General features: G+C 34.9%; 1 pseudogene; it reads right to left on the bottom strand.

The window, feature by feature from the left end:
- Positions 1-1,769: 1,769 nt before the first annotated feature.
- Positions 1,770-8,833, bottom strand: LOC120224107 (annotated as a pseudogene).
- Between the last annotated feature and the right edge of the window lie 987 nt (positions 8,834-9,820).

Raw genomic sequence — 9,820 nt, 5'->3', positions numbered from 1 at the left:
ATGTTGACTTATAATCCTGTTATCTTGCTAAACTCATTTAATTTTTAGGGTTTTTTTTTGTAGATGCCTTAAGATTTTCATAGTAGGCAATCACATCAGTGACCAGGAGCAGTTATTTCTTCCTTTTCCAATATGTATGCCTTTTATTTTTTTTTCTTTTCTAATTGCACTTGATAATATTTTCTATTAAATGTTGAATAATAGTGATGACAACGGACACCATTGCCTTGTTTGTAATCTTAGAATGATGTGTCCAATCTTTCACCACTAACTCTGAGGCTAGCTGTGAATTTATTTGTAGATTCTCTTTGTCAGATTAGGGAAATTATTTTCTATTCCTAGTTTTCTCTGGTTTATGAATAGATGTTGACTTTTTCTCAAATGCTATTAAGCATCGTTGAATGTGATCATGTAATTTTTGTTCTTCGAACTGTTAATATGATAGACTAAATCAACTTACTCTCAAATACTGAGCCAACCTTGAATTAGTAAGATAAACCTCATGTAGTCATGCTGTCTCTTTTTACATATTGAACTCCAATTACAAGTATTTTGAGAAATTTTTGTGCATTTGTGACAAGTATTAGTATAAAGTTGGGCTTTCTTCTGTTTTCATCTGGTTTTGGCATCAGAATAGTGCTGACTTCACCGAATGAATTGGGAAGTTCTCAGACTTCTTTTACCTTCTGAAAGAAATTGTGAAGTATTTGTTACTTTCTGTTCTTTTTCTTCTTCAAGTACAATTGGGGATTGGAAAGATTTTCTCCCCTTGACATTTCTAGACATATGACAATTCCAGTAATTTATTTCTTTATGTATAAATGCTTTTGGATTGTGACTTTTAAGGAATTGGCTTATATCATTTGTCAAATTTATGTGCATAGAACTATTCATGGTATTCCATCATAATTCTTTTAATGATTTTGGAATATGTATTCATGTGCATCTTTCCTGATTTTGGCAATTTGTGTTCTCTCTCTCTGCCTTTGTTAGTCTAGATAGAGGTTTATCAATTATACCTTTTTCCAAGAATCAGCTATTTTGTTATTTTTAAACTGCTTTTCTCAATTTCACTAATTTCTGCTTGAATCCCTATTATTTCCTTCCTTTAGTTTTTTCTTTCTTTTTTTTTAGTTTCTTAAAATGAGAGCTTAGACTGTGGCTTGAGATCTTTTCCAATAGAAAACATTTAATGCTATAAATCTCCGTCTCATCACTGTTTTAGCTTTAACCCACTAACCTTCATGTGTTGTATTTTTATAGTTCAGAATGTTGTCTAGTTTTTGAGATTTCTTTCACCTTTTGAAAATACACAAATATGCTACTAAGTTTTAAGTACTTAATTTAGTAATTCTTTTGGACTATATGTCTTTACACCAAATTTTCTTAGTTTATTTTTTTTTTAATCTGAGAATATATTCACTTCACCTTCATTCTTGAATGGCGTTTTCACTGAATATACAATTCTGAGTTTATAGTTCTCCTTCAGCACTTTAAAATGTTGCTCTGTTTCTAGTGTCCATGGGTTATAATATAAAATCTATAATCCTAATAGGTCTTTTTTATATGGCTGCTTTCAAAAATAGGTGTCCTTAGTTTTCAGGATTTGGCTTATAACATACATTTAATATATTTCTTTGGCTATATAATCTTTGCTATTTGCTGAGCATTTTGAAACTCTACATTTACAATTTTCACCAAATTTGGCAAGTGTTCAGCCATTATATTTTTGTTGATGTTGTTACATAAATTAACCTATTTATTTTAAGCTAGCAAAGTTTCCAGTGGTGGAGCTTCTCCTGGTCTTTCATCGCTTTCAGTCCTCTGATGGCAGACTTTACAGTGATGGCACAAGTGGTGTTGCAAGCCCAGGCACCACCTGCCGTTGTTTCCATGCAGGAACCCCGATGTCAGATCCTCACTCCTCCCCTTTCATCTTGGTTTTGCCACAGAAAGAGCAAGTGTACTCAGCGTGCTAGCTTATTTCAATCTTCTTCACCATTTTCCCAGGGGAGGCACCATAACAGGTCCCGTATTTACCGGCGATTCTGACTTTCTTGGTGTGTTTAGCTGTGTCAGTGCAAACTAGGTAGATCTGAGCCCAAAAACAGCCATTATAGTTTTAAACATTTTGTTGTATACGCTCTTTCTCTACATCTGGAAGTATAATATCAGACCTTGTAAAAATGTTTCCCCAGTGATTCCTGAGTCTATTTTTGAGCCTTTTTCTCTGACATTCAGATTGAATCATTTCTACTAATGTATATTCAAGTTTACTGATCTTTCTCCTCTTATCTTCATTGTGCTATTGAACCCACCCAAGGAAATTACCTTGGTTATGCTGTTTTCAGTTCTAAAAGTTACACTTCTTTACATTGTTTATTGCCATTTTTATTTGTTAATAGTATCTTTCCCTATGTTATACATGGGCTTAACCCTTACTTTCAAGAGCATGGTTTTAATAGCTTCTTTTTTTGTTCTTCAATATCTAGGATCCCACTATCTGTCTCATCTTGGTGTGCACACTCTAATATCTTTTTCCTGGTAATATTCAAATGTTTCTGGTTCTTTGTACACCAAATAATTCTCTAGGAGATCTTAGCTCTTTTGAACATGTTATGAAACTTTCCTATAAAAAGTGTTGATTGTTTGCGTTAGCATGCAATTGACCCAATTAAGTTTAGTGTGCAAGGTCCTTTCCACTTTTTTTGTTGTGGCTTCAATGTCTGTTTTCAAAACCTTTGCAGTGCCATTTCCTGCATGTCCACTGCCCAGTGGCCAGTCTAGGACCTGCAGCACGCCTCAACTACAGTCAGTTCTCAAAGCTTTTTGCATGCTATCAAGTGTAATATCCATGCATGTGCCTTTCAGGAGTGAACCCAGGGATTTATACACAGTCTTGTGCAATTGTTTCCCTGAGCTCCGTCCTTTCTACTAGATCTCCAACCCTTTGCAGTTCTCAGAAACCCTTTCTTCCTGATTCTTTGGTTGTAAAGCTGGGGTTTTGGTTCCATGGCTCTCCTATGTACTTCCCATTACTGTGTATGCCCACAGGGGAAAGTGGTAAAAGGATCAAAGGGGTAAATAAGGCAGTGAGCATTCTCCCTGTGCTCGTGGAACCACTGGACCTCTCAAAGATGTTTGCACCTTCAAGTTTTACACACCTGCCCAGTGACAGCTATCACTGCTGTTTTCACTACTGTCACTGTGGGGGTAACCTGGGTGATGGTGGAGGTAGGACAGAAGAAAACTGAAAAAATAAAAAAAAACATAAAATTAGTCTTTTGACACATATGAGTCCACTTTCCCAATATTCATAAAGGAAATAAAGAACCTCCAGTGGGGCTCTTTCTGTCTGTACCTGATGTACTGTGTTGGGTTTCATGCTACAATTGCATTCAGGGCAGGAAATTCAAAAAGGGAAGTAGCATTTATTTTTCAGTCCTCAGCCCCCCTATGCCTTCTGTCCAGAAATGTTGGTTGCATTCATTTGGTAAGACAAGAGCAGAATATGCCTATTCTGTCTTGACTAGAATAGTACTTCTAATTTTTAAAAATAGTTTTAAAAATTGTGGAAAAATATCCTTACAGTTGGTCATATTAACCATTTTTAAGTGTACAGTTTGATAGTTAGTTATATTTACTTTGTTGTTAAATAGATCTCCAGAACTTTTTCATCTTGCAAAACTGACATTCTATGCCCAATGAGTAACACCTCATTTCCCTCTTCCCTCCAATCACCATTCTACTTTTTGTTTCTATGTTTGAGTGCTTTAGATACTTCATCTTTAGATACTTCATCTAAGTGGAATCATACAGTATATGTCTTTTTGTAACCTGTTATTTCATTTAACATATTCTCTTCAAAGTTTATCTGTGTTTTAGTACATGACAGAAATTCCTTCAAGGCTGAATAATATACCATGATATGTATATATAACTTTTTTTTTTTCACTTCATCCACTGATAGAAGATGCATTCTTTTCACCTCTTGGCTATTGTGAATAATGCTATTATGAACATGTTATGAACATGGGTATGCTAGTAACTCTTTCAGACGCTGCTTTTAGTTTTTTGGATATACATACTCCCAAGTGCGATTACTGTATCATATGGTAGTTCTATTTTTTGAGAAATCTCACTAAGATTATCCATAGTAGGTGTACCATTTTACATTTCCACTAACACCGCACAAGACTTTTAATCTTCCATATCACCAAAACTTTTTAATTTTTTTATCTAGTAGGCATCCTAATGGTCCTAAGCTAAGTTCATTGTGGTTTTGATTTGCATTTCTCTAGTAATTAATGTTGTTGAACATCTTTTCATATACTTGTTGCCCATTCATAGATCACCTTAATCGGAAGATTGAGTAGACATTTCTCCAACTTCTAATTGGAGTTATTTATTTTTTGTTGAGTTCTAGGAGTCCTTTATTCTTACTATTAGTTTCTTACAAGATACATAATTCATAAATATGTTCTCCCAAATGCACATGTTCATTTTCTTATACTTCCAGTACCACTAGTGATTCAAAATTTCATGATAATGTCAATTGACATGTATGTATTGTGCTCCATTTTTATGAGCCATTTTCATCTGGAAAGATCTTTCCTTCGGTTCTGGGAAAAATACTTCAGTTTGCTCAGTAATGATTTCTTCCTTTCCATTTATGGTTTCTCTGTCCCCCTTTGTTCTAGTATTGTCTAGGCTTGTTTGAAAAACTATTTTTTTTTCTTAAATAGTTTATTGTCAAGTTAGGTTTACATATAACACCCATTGGGAAACTATTTTTTCAGTTAAGTTGTTATTTGAGATTACTGTGATTTGAACTTACTTTTATTTGTACACTCATAATATTCTAGATTTCTCTTACCTGTGTTTTGAATTATTGAATTAGAATTTTATTTATTCTTTAGTTCTTCTTATTGTTCTGAAATTTGTACATTTCTGTATCTTTCATCGTGATTTAGCCTTAAGGTCTTATTTTCTATGTCTCTGTGGATGTTAGGACCCCAAATCTCCTCTCTTCAACCTATATTCACTATCTAACATTCTGTGGCTACTTAATGCTTACTGCTATCCTTTGACTTTGGTCCATTTGTGGCCAAAATACCATCTGTAGTGGATCTATTTATATTTATCCAGCATTTCTATTTCTACCAGGAAGGGTTATATTGCAGAGTTCAATCTGCTATGTTGCTTTACAGAGTAGCCTACCTACTCTTAGCAGCTTTCATCAAATATAAACATACATATATACACATATATGTAGGTATTTTGTTAATTTTTAAAGATGCCTATTTTTGAGAGAGACAGACAGAACACAAGTGGGGGAGGGACAGAGAGAGAGAGAGAGAGAGAGAGAGAATCTGAAAGAGGCTTCAGGCTCTGAGCTGTCAACACACAGCCAAATGTGGGGCTTTAATCCAGGAACAGTGAGATCATGACCTAAACCAAAGGTGGATGCTTAACCAAATGAGCCATCAAGGCACCCACTTTTTTCTTTTTCTTTTTTTTAGTTTTGCACATATGTGTAGGTACTTGAAGTTATCAAGTGAAATAAAACAAGGGCATGATTTTATGATTCCACATAATATAGTCTTTGTTAGCACTAACCTTATAAAGAGAGCTAGGTTATTTCCTATAAACCAAATAGCCCTTTACAACTGACACCTTTCAAAGCCTCTGTAGTTTTAGAGAGGATGCCCTCTAACCATCTCAGGTCAGTTTGATAAGGATACTGCGAACAGCAGTATATTATAATTCCTAATAAGAAACACTTGTATTTGCTGCAGGGCATGAGATTTGGAAGTACTTACCAGACCATCTGAACTTTGAACAAAGTTAGAAAGCCTGGCAGCAGCTTTTCCTCCTAAACAATGTGTTGGTTGACTTACAGAACAACTTCTCTATTTGAACCAGGGCTTGCATCTAAGATAGCCATAGCCAATGTTCTTCATTACTTTAAAAGCTATTGTAGGAGGGGGAGTAAAATATCTGCCTCAAGCCATTTTTATCCAAAAATAAAAATAAAAAGAGAAAAGAAGACGCCTAAAACAATATTACGCTGCATTCTGCACTTTGTCGTTCAATGCTTTACAATTGCCTAATTGTTCATCAGCGTCACTAAAGAAATGCCTTTTATTTTCTCCAGGCACTTAGAGATGACTAAGTGTCACTTAGTCAATTGGCAGAACAAAGAAGTCAATTTATGGATCACATTTTCTCTGTTTCGTTGTTCTTGAAAATAATTCACTGTATTGGTTTAGTGTTCTGGAAAGGTGAGGGATTGACAGGCTTGAAGTACAGAAATATCATCCTAGAGATTCAGGCTGCACACACACATTTCCGTTTAAAACTTGAGGTGAAAAGGTAACAATTTCTCAGTCTCTTCATGTAACAAACTACTCTAAAAATGAAACAATGTTAAAAACTTCTGACTTCCTTCATGCATATTTCACCAGAAAGTAGTTACCTGTCTGCATTTTTCTTTCCACACCAATCCTATTAATTAAGCTAGCCCTCAATCATCTCTTTGGTACATTATCGAAAGTAGTCATTTAGCATTACAACATAAAAAGCTGAAAATACCATGTCTGTAATCTTCCTCAACTTAAAAGGAGTATTACTCTGCAGAAGTTTGGAAAATATGTACAATGTAAAGAAGAAAATAAAAATTATCAATAATTTCATACCAAAGAAAACCACCATTAATATTTTTATACAGTCTTGTCATAATTTTCCTATATTCATGCTAAAGAATTATAATCTTATTATTGTAACTTCATTTTTATATTTTGTGAGCATTTGTAAGAGAGAAAATACTCCCCTAAAATGATTGCTAGATTATTGCCTGTAGATGAACAGATATAGTTTATTAAGCCATTACCTTTCTACTGGACAGCCACACACTTATTTATACTAAGTGTAATCATAAATAACATTGAAATGAGTATCCGTGAACATGCCTTTGTAAGTATCTCTACCTTCTTTTTTTTTTTAATGTTTTATTTATTTCTAGGAGAGAGAGAGAGACAGCGTGAGCAGAGGAGGGTCAGAGAGAGAGGGAGTCACAGACTGAAACAGGCTCCAGGCTCTGAGCTGGCAGTCAGCACAGAGCCCGACGCGGGGCTCGAACCCACGAACCGCGAGATCATGACCTAAGCAAAAGTCGGACGCTTAACCGACTAAGCCACCCAGGCTCCCCAAGTTATCTCTACCTTCTTAGATTAACTTGTTGGTAGTGGACATACTACACTAAAAGATACTGAAATTTTTAAGGCTTATACACAGAAAGGGCCTGTCACCTTTTCCAAATTTACTAATTTTCTCCCCTCACAGTAGAGTTAGGTTTACTTTACATTCATAATACACCTTTGAATGGTAAAATGAATACCTAACAACCATTGGACCACCGACTGCCTTGACTCAGAGTCCAGCTACTGGATTTTTCTATTAGCTTATATGGAAAACTAAATTTACTATGGAAGAAGGTGTGCTCCTTTATTACTATTCTTGTATTTTTCCAGCATAATATTAGAAAGAAAATAATCTTTTACTTTTAGTTATCCTTTAGTCTTGCATACTGGTAAGCCTCTGAAACAACTCACTGCTATTTCGATCACTTCAATGTAAATTCCTTTCTCAGAAATATGAAATGTATTCACGTAGCTACATGTTTCCTTATGTTTTAAGAAAGGTGTCTAATTAAGGAATACGTCATTATGCTCTTTTAAAAAAACAAACTATTCCTTTTCAAATTAAACTAAAAACTTTGGAGGATCTGGTTAGAGAAAAATTTAGAAAAAATGTTAGAGAAAAATTTTGGAAGAAAGATGAACAGATGTTTGCTATTCCCTTTTAATCGCTTTTCCCAGAAATTGTTCCTTTCACCAGAATTTACTAAATATGGGAGTAAAACTGCTGCAGAGTACAATCTATATCCACAAATGGAATTATCTAGTTATATTCAATCTATTCTGTATTTTTGAACACCAAGTGCACTTTCTATATGCATAGTGAGTATTGAAATGCACTACAGCCACCAATTGCGATTAGAAAAGCTGCTTGTATAGCAGTTTCAAAGGGAAGCAACATGACAATCAAACATGGAAAGCAGATGGAAGATTTATTTTAGGACATGAAGCAATAATACAGAAATTAGGGAGCAATTAAAACATGAAAAAAATCAGTTTAGCTGAGAAAGTGAATCCAAAGTTATTTCAGTTCACTTTCCAATTATGCTTGTTCTTAAACCACGATTGGAATTAGGAAGAATAAAATCTGAACGTTCTTTCAGCAAATAAGGTACAACTCAGAATGACATGTAGTGATTGTTTAAAACAATCTTAACCAGAGCAACTACTCAACACTAGCATTTATTTTTAGATGGTAAGTCCCCATATTTAGACTGCTGGCTAGATATCAGCAGTATGAGAATCAGATTGTATTCAGCTTTGTACACTTCTTAATTAATTTTTAATTAAAATTTCTGTTCAAAGTACATTGCAAAATGTTTAAGTAGATTGCATAATATTAAGGGCCCGATGGGTGAGTTTCTCATACCTCTCGCGCCGAATACATCAGGAGAAATGCATGTAACCTTTGAAAATAAATCCTTCTATAAGTCACCATTATTGGACTTGGCTAGAACAGGCCAAGGCACAAGGGTGCCTTTGTAGGAATATCTGCAGTTTTATATGTAATGAACTATAGTATTAGGGAGAAGTAATTCCAGACACTTACCCAGAATTCTCCTGCTGCAGTGCTGGAGACTGACACAGAAGGCAGCAGGCAAATGCCGAGGAGACGGGGCAGGTGGAAAAGCCATGGGTTCGCCAGTATCTCAGGCTGGATTCCCCGGAAGTAGATCCTAACCCGAGGGTTCACGTGCAAGTGGTTTAATAAGAAAGTGCTTCCAGGAGAAACCAATATAGGAGTGTCAACTCTAAGGAAGAGGTTGAAGCTAATCAGATACTATTTCAGGCAAAGGCCCTGGAGGGTGGTGTCAGCCCGATCCAAAGAGAATTTTGAAGCATTGGTTAGGCCTTTGTTTATCCCAATTACATAAATGCACCTCAGAGAAGACTTAACTAGATTAAGCTGATAGGTCTCCTTAAGATTTAACAACATGTTGGGTAAATAACAACAGATTGCACTTCTGACGCATCAGACATTCAATTTCTTTGAGAAGCCTGTGCTATGGGGCCCAGTCATAATTGCCAGTCCAACACCATGACTACTCAATTTGTGGTTCTACAGTGGAAAAGACAGTGGTTGGTTCAGATTGTTTTTATTTTTAGTAAAACATGATTTATATTTATTGAAAAAATTAAACAGGTATATAATGCTCTGATGAAAATCCTCCCTTTCATTTCCCCACCTCAACCCACGGGTAAAATCACTATTAATTATTTAGTATGTACCTCTTTTAGACCTTTCACTGAAGTTTTCTCTGTAACTGTTTATTGAAAAACGCAGGGTGAAAAATACCCAGATCATTCTTGATTCTGTCATCATTTTAAAAAAGTATATGAATACAGGGCAAGTCTCCCCTTCTGTCCTTCTTGCCTTCAGATGCAACTTCTAGAAATAATCAGTGTCAAATTTGGTATTTATTTTCCCAATTTTCCAAGTTTATATAGATATGGCTGCTATATATGTATTTATATAGATATAATTTTAGAAAAATATAAGATGTTATGCTTTTTACCCAGTGCATTGCTTTCTCCAGTTAAAAATATAATATACACGAATTTCCAAATTTATATATATATATATATAAATTATCACATTCTGTTTAATTCTTGTGTACTTT

Source organism: Hyaena hyaena, unplaced genomic scaffold, assembly GCF_003009895.1.
Source record: "Hyaena hyaena isolate Hyena2069 unplaced genomic scaffold, ASM300989v1 scaffold_1105, whole genome shotgun sequence".
Classification (NCBI taxonomy): Eukaryota; Metazoa; Chordata; class Mammalia; order Carnivora; family Hyaenidae; genus Hyaena; species Hyaena hyaena.
The sequence above is the reverse complement of the archived record's forward strand: the minus strand, read 5'-3'. Positions and strand labels throughout refer to the sequence as shown.